Source organism: Pan troglodytes, chromosome 14, assembly GCF_028858775.2.
Source record: "Pan troglodytes isolate AG18354 chromosome 14, NHGRI_mPanTro3-v2.0_pri, whole genome shotgun sequence".
NCBI classification, from domain to species: domain Eukaryota; kingdom Metazoa; phylum Chordata; class Mammalia; order Primates; family Hominidae; genus Pan; species Pan troglodytes.
This window is the reverse complement of record NC_072412.2, coordinates 29,106,536-29,124,203: the sequence shown is the minus strand read 5'-3', so window position 1 is coordinate 29,124,203 and position 17,668 is coordinate 29,106,536. Positions and strand designations below refer to the sequence as shown.

The window sequence follows — 17,668 nt, the reverse complement described above, 5'->3', positions numbered from 1 at the left end:
GATTGCCATGAAATGCATAGACTCCTTGCATGTTTTATGTTGTATTTCTTTAGATTTTTGTCTTAAGAAAACCATGGATTCATTCTAGTCATGGAAAACCCCCATACTTCCCAGAGAACTCTGATCAATTTTCTCTTTAAAGAAAGGGTGACCCATTTACTGTACTCATCATTACAGTTTAGTTGCTAGAGTTACTTTCTAAGCACACCAGGACAAGAATATTATCTTTCTGATATGCTGGCATAAAAAACGATGTTGCGAAAAGCACATGGACCATCATCACATCCCTTGGCACCAGCAATTTCTAAGCAGTATGGCCAGAGCCATTGCTGTGAGTAGGTTTTTCCTAGCTGAGACCAACCAGGCCTGGGGAAGATAACTTGCAAGTTATCTAAACCAGCAAATACTTGCAAGAAGGTAACAGGAGGGCAGATTTTGTTGTCCATTCCTATATCCATCATTGTCAAAGCAATTATTTTTAAAGATCGTGTGGCTTCTACTACAATCACTCTAACCTACTGCCACTGAAGGAATTGGTATTACGGATGTTCTCCTGAGACCTATAGTCTCTGTTTCAGCCTTTGGAGACTTTGAATGAAAAAAAAAAATCAAAGAAAGGCTGGGTGGAGCAATGTGTGTGCTGAGACAATCCCTTGCCCAGGTTGTCTCCTCAGAAGCCTAAAACTAACAGGACATCCTGCACAATGAGGCCACTTGTCTTTAGGAGTCTGCAAGGACTGTGTCTTATCTGGTAATAAGGCATGAGGGCGTTCTCTGAAATAACAGAGAAAAAACTTGGAGGGCGAGAAAATAGATATGTTTAACTCTCTGAAGAAATAAAAATGGTAAACGGGAAATGGGTTTTCTTTCTACTTTATTTTAGCTGTGCAGGCTGTTCCAAACCCTGGGATGAGAATTCTCGACATCTTTACCACTTGGGGTGGACAGAGTGAGCCTAATTTCCTCTTCCATGAAATTCTCCTAAACCTTAGAGTCAAGAAGGCCTTCGTCACATCAAGCAGTGCTGTACTGAATCACTAAATTGGAGTGAGGCTTATACTGGGCGTGGTTCAATATCCCTTATTAAAAAGAAAGTGATGAGTTTAATAAAAATTTAACTGAGCCTCCTGCCTTTCGGTGTTCCTTAGATACTATGGAAATGGCTGGGGCGTGCTGAGCTAAGTTGCTAGGATAGGAAGCTGAGGAAGGGTGTTTAGACCCCTGTGTGTTTTGAAGTAGTTGATCACCCTGGTCACTGCATCCCCCAGACTCTCAAGATTCTATGCTTGGCAGGACAATGTTTATAGTGATTAAAAGTACACACTTTGGAGTCAACTAGACATGGATTCCAATCCCAGACTGATAGGGTTTGTCTCTGTGTCCCCACCCAAATCTCATGTTGAATTTTAATTCCCAATGTTGGAGGTGGGGCCTGGTGGGAGGTGATTGGATCGTGAAGTGGTTTCTAATGGTTTAGCACCACCACCCCAGTGCTGTCTCATGATCGAGTTCTCAAGAGACCTCAAAAGTATATAGCACCTCCCCCTTCGCTCTCTTCCTCCTGCTCCAAACATGTAGGACGTGCCTGCTTCCCCTTTGTCTTCTGCCATGAAAGTAAGTTTCCCGAGGCCTCCCTAGCCAGGCTTCCTGTATGGCCTGCAGAACCATGAGCCAATTAAACCTCTTTTCTTCATAAATTGCCCAGTCTCAGGTAGTTCTTTTTTTTTTTTCTTTTTTCAGACAGAGTCTTGCTGTTTTGCCCAGGCTGGAGTGCGATGGCACAATCTCAGCTCACTGCAACCTCCGCCTCCTGGGTTCAAATGATTCTCCTGCCTCAACCTCCTGATTAGCTGGGATTACAGGAGTGTACCACCATGCCTGGCTAATTTTTGTATTTTTAGTAGAGATGCGGTTTCACCACATTGGCCAGGCTGGTCTCAAACTCTTGACCTCGTGATCCCCCCACTTCAGCCTCCCAAAGTGTTGGGATTACAGGCATGATCCACCATGCCCAGCCATCAGGTAGTTCTTCACAGCAATGTGAGAATGGACCAATACAGACACACCACTTACTGACTATGAAATCATGAGCAAGTCAGTTGAACTTTCTGGACCTTGGTTTTTCTTACTGTAAAATAGTGATGCTATCTCCTAAGTCTATTGTGAGCAATAAATTAATTAATGCCTGTTAATTAGTTATCACAGAGCCTGGCATGCAATAAAATATTAAAACTATTTTTTAGCTGGGTACAGTGGCTCACGCCTGTAATCCCAGCACTTTGGGAGACCAAGGAAGGAGGATTGCTTGGGCCCAGGGGTTCGAGACCAGCCTGGGCAACATGGCAAAATCGTGTCTCTACAAAAAAAAAAAAAAACAAATTTAGCTGAGTGTGCTGGCCCATGCACGTAGTCCTAACTGCTCAGGAGGCTGAGGTGGGAGGATTGTTTGAGCCCAGGAGACAGAGGCCATGAGCCGATATTACACCATGCCACTGCATTCCAGCCTGGGTGACAGAGTGAGAGCACGTCTCAAAAATCAAACAAACAAACAAAACAACAACAACAACAACAACAAAATCACCTAATCTTTTAAAAAAAGTTAACTGTTGTTATGGTAGGAGCTGAGAGAAGATATATTTTTGACAATGTGAAGCTATTCCCAAGAGACCAGAATATTTAATGAGATATTACTATTTGCATAACCCCACACGATGCATCATGGAATATGTAAAGGAAGGAAACATTTCAGCATCAACAGCTTTCCTCTGGGTTTTCTTGTTTGTGGCATTCTAATCATTAGAAAATTGAAGCTGTAAACAGATGTTCATTTTCTGGAATACAAGGAAACACTGTCTGAATTGGTAATTGAAATCTACACATAAGCCTACAGCATCATATTTGTATTATTACTATCAAAATTCTCAGCACCAAAAAACATGCATAAGAGCTACATCAAGGACTTGCCTTGGAGTGCCCTCCTCCCCAGCTCTTGCCTACATTCTGGAGAGATACTAAGCTGCCCAGTTAAGTCATGTACCATGAAACAGCAGGGAGAAAAAGAGAAAGAAAGACCTACATATACCACAGGCCAAATGGACACCTCCCAGGACGGAGAGCCTGAGACTGTGAGACCCAACAGGGTTGCAGGGCATGGGTTCCCAAAGGCTCTGGCCTCTGCTTGGGAGCTAAAGAAGCCTGGAAGCTTGGAGTAAATCGTGGGTGTTATTTTCAGTTGCTGAGTAAGTTATTAAGAGTAACCAAAAAGAGAAATATGCGTGAGACTGGATTGCAGGAGGAGGAAAGTGAGGTACCTCCATGCAGGGCGTGCAGAGATGGGAGACAGAGAGAAACAGACAGAAAACGAGAAAGACAGAAAACGAGAAAAACAGAAAGAGACGGAGAGACAGAGAAAGAGAGAAATGGAGAAAGAGGTAACAGAGACAGAGAAACAAGAAACAGAGGGAAACAGAGATGGAAACAGACACAAAAACAGAGAGAGAGACAGAAAGAGAGAGAGAGAGAGAGAGATACACAGACTCCTCCCAGGAACCCAGATCTGGCCCCTTTAGGACATAAGGACAAAGTGGTTAAGGAAAAGAGGGAATTCAGGGTCTCATTTTCTTTAAGAGTTGGAGCCTTTCTCTAGGGTCAGGATACACTGAAATAGGTTCATCTCGAGTTGCAAGCACCCCTACTTTCCGTGTCATAAACTACGAATCAGGAGGATGGCAGAGCAAGGTGGGGCGGATACATGCCAGGTGCCAGTCCCCACTGCATCAGCATGGGGAGAACCCAGCTGCTCATGGCTTCAAAGGAACCTACGGGGTCTCCAGAGTCCTGGGCAGTGCTGCAGAGCACCACGCTCCCTTCCCCTGGACCTGGTTGGCTGGGCAGAGACACAGATCTTGGCAAGACGAAGGCTATAACTTCAGTGCCCGGGATAACAACCAACCCGAGAATACTAATAATTTAACCCAGCAACTGAAAATAACACCCATAATTTACTCCTAGCTTCCGACTTCCCTTAGCTCTCAAAACAGTCTTTAGAGCCTCCAGGAATCTCTGTGTGCCACAGTCCCTCTATTTACCCCTTCCTGCCAGTGGGGTTTTCCTCGGAGCCCTCCTCCTGCAGGGCATGGCGAGGTGAGACTATGAAGGCCACTGTCCCTGAGCAGCCACCGCCAGGGCACTCGCTCCTTTGCTGGTGGGGCTTGGAGGACCGTGGCCAATATATGGAAACGTCCAGGAAGGTGCCTCTTGGATGGTAATATCACTTTCACTCATGGCAAGTTTCATCTGGACTAAAAACAAGTGAGTATGTCTTCCTTTTCCCTCCCCCAAATCTAGATGTAGGGGTGTCAGGTCTCCCCCTTCACGTCTGTGGCGGTGGAAGGAGGTGGGAGGAGGTAGGAGAAGCTGGCCCCACACGGGAGAATGTGGCTTGCTGTCTTCTCCCCGCCCGGAGCTGCCCACGGCTGTGTCTTGAGCAGCAGTGGAGATGCGCTCCAGACTCTTCCTTTCACTTCCTGCACTGACAGATCAATTTGGAGTAATTTATTTACAAGCTGGATTAGTAAGTCTCCATAGAGTAAACACAGTGCTCCTGAATATAGAAATGTAGAGGAATCCCTTCCCAGCTGTTCCCAGGCTGGAGCTAAACGCTTTGAAGATGAGGACGTGGGAGGGATGAGGAAGGTGTGTCACCCAGGCACACTCAGGGTTCCTGGGCCACAGCAAATAGAAAGCAAGAGCCGAGCCACCCCGCCAGGAACAGATGCCCAAAAACAGTCTCCATGAAATCCCTCCTCCCTCCGGAATCCTGTCCCCGGCTCCGGGGTGGGCTCACAGTGACTGCTCTCTGCCACAGAGGACACAGAGTGCTCTTACGAATGTCCTTGGTCCTCTCTCTAGAATGACCTATCCAGAGCACACCTTTGAGTCTCTGCCATTTGGTAATACAATGGGCGGTTTAATATAAAAAGAAACCCATGCCTGGTCTCTGAAACGCGCTGGCCTGCACTGGCGGTGGGAGACAAAAGACTCATCGCTAAGCACAACCCTCCACTCTGTCAAACGCAATGGGAGAGATTCTAAAATGAGGCTGGTCAACACCTGCTCTGGGACCCCGGGCCCTCCTCATATTGAGAAGAGATGCCTTGTTACAAGGCCCTGTCACATGATTTCTCTCTCTGTGCAGGAAGATGGTTTTCATAAATAGCAAAAGGTCTGTCTGTGTGACAGTCATTTACCCGTGCTTCTAGAAAAAATCCGTGCTCTGCTGGCCACTAAAGATGAATAGGCCCCAGCCTTGAGGCTCGGGACTGGCCACGAGGCAGCTGCAGAAGAGCACTAACCTGGACACAGCCAGAGAGGTGCACAGGGACAGCTGCTTCTGAGAATTTCACTCCACACGTGACGGCCAGAGGAAAGGGAGAATTGATGTGGCAGGTCCTGAGCTGGGACATGAGAAGCCATGGCCAGGTCAGTCTTCCACGACTCTTCTTGTGCCAGTACCTTGTGGAACTGATATAATTCTGGATGTATGGGCAGTTTTCATACAATACTCTCCCTAAAGCATCGTAATACATGGGACGGAGAAGGGCTTTTCGAAGGCTACTCTGCCTATGTGCCAACTCTGCCCTACTCTCTTGCTGATGCTAAGAACCAGTGTAGGGGAGAAAAGGTAACATCTTTTCCTCACCCATTTCTAGGCTCATGGCTGAGGCCCCTGTAACAAAAGATAGCGCAACAAGAAAAAAGCATACAAATTGATTTAGTGTAAGTTTTATGCGACACAGAAGTCTTCAGCAAGGAAGACCCCCGAAGGAAGGTCTTTTATGTTAGGTTTGATGAAGAGTGGACAACAATGGATAAGCGTAATTGGACAAAGGGGCATGATCTAATGGTCATAAATTTTTTTTCTTTTTTTGTTGAGACGGAGTCTTACTCTGTCACCCAGGCTGGAGTGCAGTGGCATGATCTTGATTCACTGCAACCTCCACCTCCTAGGTTCAAGTGATTCTCCTGCTTCAGCCTACCAAGGAGCTCGGATTATAGGCGCGTGCCATGGTACCCAGCTAATTTTTGTATTTTTAACAGAAATGGGGTTTCACAGTGTTAGCCAGGCTGGTCTCGAATTCCTGACCTCAGTTGATCCACCCATCTCGGCCTCCCAAAGTGCTGGGATTATAGGTGTGAGCCACCCTACTAATGGTTATTAATCGAGGAGAACTAGTCAGGCCTGTTTGCTCAGATTCTTCTCTGTGTCCCCGAGTTTTCAGATAGGGACATTCCTTTCCTCCAGGTGTGGAGGGGGGGTACCATCACAAGAGGGTCTTATTACTTCCTTTAGTCATTGATGGCATGCTTCAGGGGAGAAGAGTAGGAGAAGGTCAGAGAGAACTTTCTGTGTCTGCTGCTTTCTTAAATGCCAAGGTGCCATATTTTGCATAGCATGTCCTGAACCCAATCACTAGCCATGCAGTGATGACTCCATTGAAATTGAGGTGGTGTGAAGTCCTCTAGGAGCCCCATTAGAATTAGACAGATTGTTCAGATTCTTTAGAATTAGAGGGACCCTGACAGATACGTGTGTCTGCCCAAACACACACATGTGGAAAAGAACAGAGCTAGAAAGGCCTCCGAGAGGAGATGGTATTTGAGCTGCAGCCTGTAGCAAAAGTCAACTGTTCCAGTCAGACAAGAGAGGGGATCGAAACAAACTCTGAAGCCAAGAGCACCAAGGAGGGTTATCAGGTAGGTGTGGAGCAGACTTTTGCTCCTCCGCAGAGGTCCTGCTTTTGTGTACAAACTTCAGCTTGCGAGCTTAGAGCAGAGAGGAACTTGGGAACATTCAGTCCAGACGTCTTTTTATAGATAAGGAAGCTGGGGCTCAGAGAAGGTCAAACAGATTGTCTAAGCACAATTACTTTGCTGCTGAAGGAGAGAAGCATTTTGTTCCACAAAGCCCTAATATGCATGGGATGAACACAACCTAACATACATCTTGCTTGACACCTGTGATGTTTGGCCCACATACAGCACCTCACTTGGTGTTGTATCTGTATGGAAATAAATGGCCTGTTAGGCTGAAATGATCTATGGACGACCTTCAGGGCTTTGGAGATGGTCTCTTTCAGGGCAGGTCACTTTAAAACCAATAATACGGAAGCAGGGAAGATGCCTCTGGTGGCTAAGGAAGTCTGTCTCCTGCATTTTTATGCTGGGCACTTTTCATTAGATAAGTAAGTATATGTCAGAAAAACGTGAAAAAAAAACCCATCTGTGTCTATAACTAATTAAAAAGATGTGTGATCAACAAACACCCTCTTCTCCTACAACCAGGGAACAAACAGCTCATTACTTTCCTTAAAAGGCATCCTGGAAACCTTTCCCGGGGAAAATGCGCTGAGCATTGATTATCTATCTACACCCATCATAGCCACACGGCACATTATTCCATTTGTTGGGAGACCTTACTTTACCGGTTGCAGACCAAGTTTCCAGAGTAGAAAGCATGGTCTTAGTCTCACCCCAACTAATGGTTCTTCAGAGGTCTCCCAAAACTCCTGCCGCCTCTTCTGCACGTTGATGAAAATAAATGGCACCAATCTCAATGTTCTTTGCCTCAGACCAAATGGGGCCAGGAGCTTAGAAGCAAGAAGCTGAGGCATCAGCAGGGTACTCCCAGGACAGGGCTTCCTTTGGCTGTGATCATTATGTGATTCCCTGACAGGCTGCTGTTTTCGTCGACGGTGTCCATAACTCACTGACTGAAATCTTTGACCTCTGTAGTACAGACGGGATCCATTTGCTGCCAGTAATGATGTGTGACCTCTTGGTGAAGGCAGGGGAAGAAAAGAAGCTGAAGAGATCTTCAATATTTTTGAGAATGCATTACAGGGATTCAAGAGTGTCAAAAAGAGACATGGGTGATGAGAAAAGGAATAAACTACTCGCTTTTTTTTTTTTTTTGAGACGGAGTCTTGCTCTGTCGCCCAGGCTGGAGTGCAATGTCGTGATCTTGGCTCACTGCAACCTCCACCTCCCAGGTTCAAGCGATTCTCCTGCCTCAGCCTCCCAAGTTGCTGGGACTACAGGCGCCCACCAACACGCCCAGCTAATTTTTGTATTTTTAGTAGAGACGGGGTTCCTCCATGTTGGCCAGGCTGGTCTCGAACTCCTGACTTCAGGTGATCCACCCACCTTGGCTTCCCAAAGTGCTGGGATCACAGGCGTGAGCCACCGCACCTGGCCACTACTACCATCTTTTAACAGAAGTTCAGAGCTTCACACGGGTAGAATCATGTATGGAAAGGATTTGATGAAGATTCAGGGTGGAACATGCCCTGGGGCAGCACACAGTCAGAGCCATAATTCAAGGCCCTTTTCAGCTCATCACCTTATTTCTTTCCTTAAGATTTCCCAAGTGAGGCCTGGCACTGTGGCTCACATCTGTAATCCCAGCATTTTGGGAGGCTGAGGTGGGCAGATCGCTTGAGCCCAGAGTTCCAGACCAGCCTGGGCAACATGGTGAAACCCCATCTCTGCAAAAAGCACAAAAATCAGCCGGGCGCGGTGGCACGAGCCTGTAGTCCCAGCTACCTGAAAGGGTGAGGTGGGAGGATCACTTGAGCCTGGCAAGCTGAGGCTGCAGTAAGCCGTGAGCATGTCACTGCACTCCAGCCTGGGTGACAGAGTGAGACCCTGTCTTAAAAAAAAGAAAAGATTTCCCAAGTGAGGGCCCAGCTCTTCTCCAGCACTTCTCAAGGCACCGACCACCAGCCAAGGGCACCCTCTCCCTCCTTCATCGCTGAATGCTCCTGGTCAGCCAGAAGGAGGGGTGTGAAGGCCTCAGCAGGTTGATGCCTGCACCGCCTCCTTCACAGGCTCACAGAGAAAGCCCCTGCTCTTCAGACTGGGGAAGCATCTTCATTCCTCTTTATTCATCTTCCCAGTACCCACAGAGACTAGCAGAGTGTACTGTATAAAGAGGGTAACAGATATTTGTAGAATATTCCTTGAAGAAATGAATGGAGAAACATCGACAGGGTATGGTTCTAATACGCTCACATTGACCTCTTCCACCAGGTTTGAAGATATTATTTCCCTTTCCTCTCAGTCCCAGTGGTCCTGAGGCCCAGGTTGGAGCCACTGTTCTCTCACCCACCTGAAAGCTGACTCATCAACTTCCCTGGATCCCAGCCATGGATTTTCCCTGAAACCAACTCTTCCTGTCTTGGGAAGCCGGCTCGGGTCAGTGCCTGACCGTTTCCTGGGAGAGGCTCTGGTAAGGCCAGCCTCGGCCTTTCCTTCATCTACTTCTGCTCCAAAAGTTCCTCATTCTTTTTTCTCTTTAGACATTACGTTATTTTTCCTGCTAAGTGTTACGGTAACACATAGTAATCATAGAAAATTTGCAAAATAAAAGAAAGTATAAAGAAACAAACCAACAAAACCCCCCAATGATTTCTAAAGGGCCTGTGTTTCTAGTCCTTGCCCCATTCGGGTCCCCTCCTTTCTTCTGCAAACTTCCTGCTTGTAATCCTCTTTGTGGGAGGACTCTCACATTAGCATTTCAGGTCTCTTTATCTTTGGAGGCAAATATTAGCATAAGAATTAGCATATTATAACCCAATTACTTTTCAGTTACAAACAATCCCAACCAGATTGGGGTTATTCTTAATTTGCATAGTTTTGACAAGGGGGTGAGAGATGCAATGGGAAACTGTGGTGTTCTCAAGTAAACATAACAAAGGTTTACTTTGGAGATGAATGTGGCTTGGAAACAAATAAAAAGATAAGACATAATGAGAGGATGTGGAGGCTTCTGCGATGGGTGAGTGCTGTTCTGCCCAGAGAACCATGGAATAAATGATTTCTCACCATCCCTTCCAGCCTCTTATAATGTAACATGGTTTCAGGAAAATAATAGGGCTTATCGAGAGAGTTCTCTCACAGCAGAACAGGCCAGCTGCCAGTTCCCTGTAGGTCTTCATGAAGTTTACCCAGGATCCCTGTCAAGGGAGACAGTGAAGAACTTCAGGATACTTCAGGAGACTCTCCATCCCCATCTTCCCAGGAAGCTGGGTGGCTCCCAGGACAATGCTCGAAATACCTACATAGATGGGCATCAGTGAGCTAACACATGCTTAGTCAGTGTAAGAGAATAACCAAATTGCCACTATTCCAGAATAGGCTTGCTATCTAATTACCATAAGATCCCAAGAATCTATTGCAGATCTACCATATGGACAGAGCTGTACTAGGTAGGTACAGCCTAGTTAGTGAATGCTTCTTAGGATCAGTATGAAAATGAGACCAAGAGAACTCTTATTGAGGGATCTGAACCAGATATAAACATCAGGATCACTAGATTTTCTCCGAGAGGGCAAAATGGACTTTCTAGTGTTATGCAAATGTTGGATATCTACAAGCTTTCACCCCCAGACTCCACAAAGTATGAGTGAGCACTGTAGATTTCACTAAACACTATGTTAGGGAGATGGAGAGGAAGTTACAGAGCACAACACATGGCATTTCACTGTAAAATTTCTTATTAGACATCTCTTTCCTAGTCTTTATTCTCAGCATTAAACATTTTCTCTTTATTTAACAACCTTTCATTGGTTTCAACCTCTGGTCCTGCACTGTACTGAGACCTTCTGAGGTTGTGCGGAGCCAGGCACATGCCTGGGTGGGTGCAACCCCAATGACCAAGGAGCTGGCCAAGCTGGTTGAGGTGAGGAGATACCGACCAGGGAGAAAGAAGGCAGGACATGGGCAAAGGCAGAGATACTGTACTGGCTGTGGCTGTGCAGTGTCATGCCAGAAGTGACAAAAGATGAGACGTTGCCTGCAACTGTGAGAGAGCTTTGCCTTCAACTGTAGAGACTCAGAAGATCATCAAAGGACTTATTTACTGGTCTGGTTTCCATCTTTACTTTTGTCTGCCTTGGCCTCCATGTGTTCCGGAAACGTATCAGTGATAACTTCTAGCCAAATACCTGTCACATATTTGAAAGCAATAATGTTTCGTTACTTGAGTTTTCCTCTTTAGCTTCAGTAGTTCTGACTCTTTAGCCTTTCCTCATGGGGCCTTTTTTCCATCATGAGTTCTGCCTTTTTGTTTGTGTCATTCTTCTCTGGATTGTCTCAAGTCTTTCCGTGTACTTTGAAAAGTGCAATAATCCAAATGGCATGTGGCTCCCTATGAGCGGGAAGCATAAGAAAATGACTTCTAGCTTCCCATACAATTTTCTCTTTAATGTGTTGTAGAATTATAATTTGTGCCCCAGAATAACACAATACGGTTGGCATGTTTTCCAGCTTGGAGTGGGTTATAATTTCTAACCATTCCCCCTATTTTTACCAGCTGATCTCTAGACAGCTTATATGAATCCACATCCATTGATCTTAATGTGCCAGTTAGCATTACTGTCCAGGGTTCATTTTGTTTTAATCATCTTAGTTTATATTTTACTGTACATCTGCCATAAATCCTGGATTTCTTCCCTTCTACCCACAGAAAAATCTGGTTCTAGAAAATAAGGTGCTGGGTGTCTTCTGAACATGGCTTAAACAATGCATTGTCTGCAAGTCTTCGAAGTAGCTAAAAGGCAAGCTCTGCGGATTATTTACAGGTGACTTATCAGTGTCAAATCTAATTTCTGATTATTATGCAATTCCCTCTTTTTAGGCTGTCATCATTTTTCATTACTTAAAGACTATCTCGGCTCTTGGGCCTTCACTAAATTGTTACTGTCAGGATTTGGGGAGTTATTTTGAAACCTATCAGCAGTGGGTGACCTCCTGGCATCCTGATTCAGAATTTTCCATAATCCCCACTACTACAATTGTTAAATTGTTACCTGTGTAAAGCCTCCTCCTTTTTATAATTGAGTAAAATTAATTTCCTTTGTTCCTGGTGTAAATTTAGTTGATCTCATTTACCCTTTGTTAGGAAATGGTAATGTGTTGATTAAATTAAGGGCTTCACATGGATTTAGAATAGTTTTATGTGGGGAGGAGTTGCCGGGAGATTTTCTCAGAGGCTGATAAATAGCTAAAGAGAAATAGAGAGTTGAGAGTGACATGAAGACAGAAATACAAAGCTTTTTCGAATGTGCAAGCAGCTGTTAGCTTAAGGACATTGGTTACATATGAATTTTAGCTTTGGATTGAGAGTTTTCTAGTGTAAAGTTCAAATGCTGAAGACCTCTGGGAATGGTGCCACCATTTTTCTTCTGTTTAATCCTGACTAGAAAAAGGTAGGGGAGGAAATAGTGCATAGGGTTTTTTTCTTCCCATTAAAACAAAAATTGGTGTAAAAAGGAGTGAAGAGTTATGGAGAAGGCTCAAATCATTATATGCAGGAAGATTTCGTTCATTAGAGAGAGTACATTTAATAGAACAGTAACTTTTCTTTTCTTTTGTTTTCGTGTGTGTGTGTGTGTGTGTGTGTGTGTGTGTGTGTCAGAGTTTCGCTCTTGTAGCCCATGCTGGAGGGCAGTGGTGTGATTTCAGCTCACTGCAACCTCCACCTCCTGGGTTCAAGTGATTCTTCCACCTCAGCTTTCTGAGTAGCTGGGATTACAGGCATGCACCACCACATCTGGCAAATTTTTGTATTTTTAGTAGAGATGGGGTTTCACTACATTGGGCAGGCTGGTCTCAAACTCCTGACCTCAGGTGATCCGCCTACCTCGGCCTCCCAAAGTGCTGGCATTATAGGCGTGAGCCACCACGCCCAGCCAGAACAGTAACTTTTCAATGAGCTTTCCCAACTGCCTCTCTGGTGAGAACCCTGTCGGGGATCCAGGGCAAGTCCTGCCACCCCCATCGTATAGTGGGGGATGAGCTTGGGGTTCCAGAGTAAGGTAGAGGCTGAGCTAGAGGTGAGCCTGTGCACATCTTACTGTCAGCACCACCTTCACCCAGCGCCATCACCAAAGATCACATCAGTAGGATTCAGGATGGAGACCAAAAGAGCCAAGAGAAGGCAGTGAAGACATTGCATAATGCTTATTAGTGAAGGTAACCACTCTTTCAAGGCTATCTCTGTCCTAGTCAAGGCACTGGTGACACACCAAATAACACAGTGGATGCAGCCTGACGTATCCCACTGTGAGTGACACCATGAATGAAGGCTATGCTGAGAGATCTGAAAGGTGCAGTAAAGGAAGAGGGAGAAACTGGCAAGACAAAGGGGAATTCAATCAAGACGTGTAAGTGGCTCTTCAAATTTCACACACCTGACTGACCTAATAGTTAAAAACTCAACGGCTGTGCTTATTCATTTATTCACTGATATTTTAAAACAAAAGTATCTTGAGCACCAGCTGCATGGCAGGTACTGTAGCTGGAGGCAAGAGATCCAGGGAGCATGGACATGGGCCCTGGCTGGAGCATCTTGGAAGGACAGTGGAGGCAACGACCATGTGGGTTGGGACTAAGGTCTTGCCTGGTGACATCTGAGCTCTCCTCAGCCTCCAAGTCCTCTCTCAAAGCCACAGCTTCATCCTTCTGCCCTTACCCCTTGCTGATTTGCCTGATACCCTCTCTAAACTCCCCTTGCACTATGCCTTGTGTCACAGGCTCCTCTGTGATTTAGTTTTTAATGACTTTCTCTATTCTAGAGCATCCTTCAACACATCCAAAGGGCAGAAACAATGCCTTTTCCCACACACGAGGCCTCCTCCATGGTGGGGAGTTTGTGCATATTTTCATTTTTTGCCAACTCGTCGTCACAGATCAATCTCCCTCTTATTCACGTGTCCCTTACAATTTTAGTAGATCCTCACATCCCTAAGCTTGGATCCTTTCCTTTCAGAGGCTTTGCATACCGCATTTCCCTAACAACTCTAAAACCACAGGGTGCTTCTAGGAGTTTTGGTCTTCCCTTTTTGAGGCTTGGCCAAGATCATAAACCAGACCTAAGGGTGCCCACCTCTGTCAGGTGAAGAGGACACAGCAAAGCCACCTAAAATTGTCTCCTCCACTGGTTTTTCACATTATCTGAACCTCCACTATCATATTTACTCTTGTCACAGTCACTGTGTGAGAAAAATAATTTTTTTAAAAGTGGAAATGAGAAGATGAAAAGGGAAAAGGAAAGCATCAGAATGCCACCCTTTGAGCCAAGAACTTTATTCAATTTTTTCCATGTCATATGGAATTGTACGTAGTTTCAGGTTTTCTTTTAAAAGCCTTTTGGCTCTTGAGTCAGGCTTGAATCCTAGATATGAATCCCACCTCTGCTCATTACTAGCTGGGTGATTTGGGGGAAGTGGCTGAACCTCTCTGTGCCTCAGTTTTCTTATCTGTAAAATGTGATTAACAGCAGCACCTACCTCATAAGGTTGTTGTAGGATTAAATGAGTTAATACAGTAAAGTGCCTGGCACATAGTGAGCACTCAAAAAAATGCTGGCTGTTATGAGGAAAGCAGGATATCTGGGCAGGATTGACAAAGGAGTGTGGCCGCACAACCACACAGATTTCTGTCAATTGTCTACGTAATAACTGTTGCTTCCAAGCAGCTCTCTGGCCAAGCCTTCCCCTGGGGACCCGGGCACTAAGGACACGAGGAAGCCCAGTGGAAAGGCCAGGCCAAGGGAGCGCTGAGGTCTGGGCCTGGCTGAGCATCTCCATGAGGGGCCCTCCGACAGCAGGTGGGAGGGCGAGATCAGGGCAAAGGGGGCCTGTGAGGAAGAGGGGATCATTACAGAGAGAACCAAGAGGAGTACAGGGTCAGCTCAGCCCACTTAGCACCTTTGCACCTGCCGGGCCTGATGACCGGCCATGATCGTTCCATTTTGGGGCTTTTGAAGAGGTGGGGAGGTCCTGGGCCCAGCCAGGACGAGACTGGGGAGTGTTCTGCGGCTGAGTTTGGCTGTGTAATTAAAGCCCTGGTGTCTAGTGCTGAGAAGAAAAGAGAAAACAGCATTGGAACCCAACTGGCAGATGTGCTTGTTGTGCTGAGAGAAATTCACAGAACCTTGTGGTGCCATCTGGCTGAGAGCTGACTGTTTGGATGATGCAGTTCTCACTTAAGGAGGTGAAGCATCAAACTCCCTGGCCCCACCCACCTTCCTCTGCATCTGGGTAGCTGAAGGTAAGGGCACTCAGCAGCCCCGATGTAATGCCACATCCCAGTGTGCTCCGGAGGAAGCCACCAATCTTTGTTCTCTGCCTAAGGAAAGAAAAACAGCTAAAACAAAGCATTCTAGGACTGACCTTTGGTACAATGTTGGAAATATGAAAGAAATATAAATGTAACATTTTAAATTTCTGAAACGAGGAATAATTACCAATTTCATATATACAAAGTAAGCCCAGTAGGCAGGCCTACTAGAGCAGTGGTCTCCAAATTTTTTGGCATTAGGGACGGGTTTCATGGAAGACAATTTTTCCACTGATGGGGGGCGGGGGGATAATTTTGGAATGAAACTGTTTTGCCTCATCCTCAGGCATTAGATTCTCATAAGAAGCACCCGACCTAGAGCCCTCACTTGCGCAATTCACAATAGAGTTCATGCTTCTATGAGATTCTTATGCTACCGGCTGATCCGACAGGAGGCAAAGCTCACGTGGTAACGCTCACTTGCCTACCGCTCACCCCCGATTGTGTGGCCCGGTTCCTGACAGGCCACAGACTGGGACTGGGACCTGCCCGAGGCTGTGGGGTTGGGGATCCCTGTGCTAGAGGCTCTCAGAAGCATTCTCCATCTCCAGATAATATTCTGTCCCTCCACATGTGAAGGAGACACAGAGCTCTCCTGATGGAGCCTGGCAGGTCTGTCTGTCTTTATACACACCCATGGTATAGAGAAGTATTCTGGACCCAGGGTATATCATGATCATTGTCAATTTTCAGAACATCTCCTGGGCTGGTGAACTGTGGTTAGATAATAAAGAGTTGCTGGTGAAATGCCTCAGGGTGTGGTTAGAAAAAAGAAAGTAAAACAAGTGGCAATATAGGGTGCGGGGGGAGGTATGGGGAGGCTGGGTAACTATGATTTTTAACTCAAGAAGGAAAAAGGGAGAGGAGAAAAAATGAAGACTCTATAGCTCATCTAGAGTGAGCCAAATTGGATCCCAAATACTAACACTTAATGCACTAAAAACTGTATAATTCAAACATCTCTCAACACAGAAGATGGGTACCACGTGTGTAGCAAAACATAACTGAGCTGAGGTGAATCCCTGTCCTTAAAAGAGGTGTATAAGCTAATAGTGGTGATGAAGGTGAGGAAGACTCTTAGTTCCACTCAGAAAGTGAGAGGATCTGAATACTCCAGAAAAGGAAAAAGATCAGAGGAGAGATGAAATGAGATTGGCAAATTGTTGATGATTGTTGAAACTGAGCAATGAGTATTGAGAGGCGGGGATCATTACCTGACTCTTCTATCCAGGAGGCCGTTAGTGGACCAGGAAGTCAGGACAAGATCTGAGGTGAAGAGCTGGTGAGGAGTGAGACAGCTGCCAAGGTCTACCTCGTTCCCCTAAGGAGCTGAGCTCTTTCTCTTCCTTCCTTTTAGACAGGTTCATTAAAGCTGGCCCACTCCACATGACCTAGAAGGACTGGCTCAACCCTGAAAGGTTTGCTCCATAGCCCAGAATGACAACCTCTGACATCACAAGTGCAGGATTGGAGAAGGCATAGTTGGCATGCAAGGCGTATTGATTTTTTTACAAATCAGAGCTTCATGCTTGCTGCTGAGAACATTTCACCGGGCCACGAAGCTGCTGCAGGAAGTTTTCAAGTCCTCTCCTCCACACCGTGACCTTAACTTAGAGCGCACTCTCAGCCCCTCCTCCCATCCCCCTGCACCTGCCCAGGTGGGCCTCACTGCTCTCCACACCCACACCCACCTGGGCGTTGCTCTCCACCGAGGAGGCTCTCCCTGCTTTGCTGTGCTTTTGTCAACTTTCCTGCAGCTTCCCTGTTCTGGGAGGCTGAGCTAGAGTGGAAACTGACCAGCTTCCCCAAACAGGCAGCTCCGAGAAGACATCTGCTCCGCGTCTGCTCCCACTGAGCCAAGGTCCAGCCCAAATGCTCAAATTAGAGCTTGTTAGCCAATTGCTGAAAAACTGCAGGGGGACTCATTTGTAAGCAAACTAATGAGACATCCCAGGATAGAAAGCCTGGTTTTATTTTTAGCATTTCAGAGCTGACACCCCAAACACCTCTATAACCACCTGCCAGTCTGAAGAGGGAATAAGCAGAGCTCAGGATGTGGTGCCGTGCGAGGGCGGTAAGTGGAAGGAAGCAGCGCATGGGGAGGGTGCCTTGGAGACCAGCGGAGCACAGCAAGGGGAGGATGCTCAGCTCTCACACCTGCTCTGTCTTGGACATAATGAAAAACAGCTCTGACACAAGGAGTGTGTCAGAACACCACAGTACCCTCTGGGACTGTGTGGGAAAACAAAAAACAAAAAACAAAAACAAGGGAGACTCCTCCCCTCTTAACCTTGAATGGTCCCTCTTAACTCCAGACCCTTGAGCGTCTTGCTCCGCCACTGCGTGGGGCAGGTGCAATGTGCTCTGTGATCTGTGATCTCCTTGCTATATTCCTGGCAGGGGCTCTGCTATTGTGGGCTTTCACAGCATGGCTCCAGCCTTGCTGCACTCAGGCCTCACTGTCACCAAGTGGGCTGGGGCTGCC

At 46.3% G+C, this 17,668-nt stretch overlaps 1 long non-coding RNA gene across 1 annotated transcript; it reads right to left on the bottom strand.

The window, feature by feature from the left end:
• Positions 1–2,659: 2,659 nt before the first annotated feature.
• Positions 2,660–16,724, bottom strand: LOC104001801 (uncharacterized). The gene is made up of 5 exons (XR_008538698.2): positions 16,398–16,724; positions 15,818–15,897; positions 15,089–15,192; positions 5,355–5,523; positions 2,660–2,831 (listed from the first exon to the last, which is right to left on the bottom strand). It is a non-coding gene; the product is annotated as an uncharacterized LOC104001801 (long non-coding RNA).
• Positions 16,725–17,668: the final 944 nt, after the last annotated feature.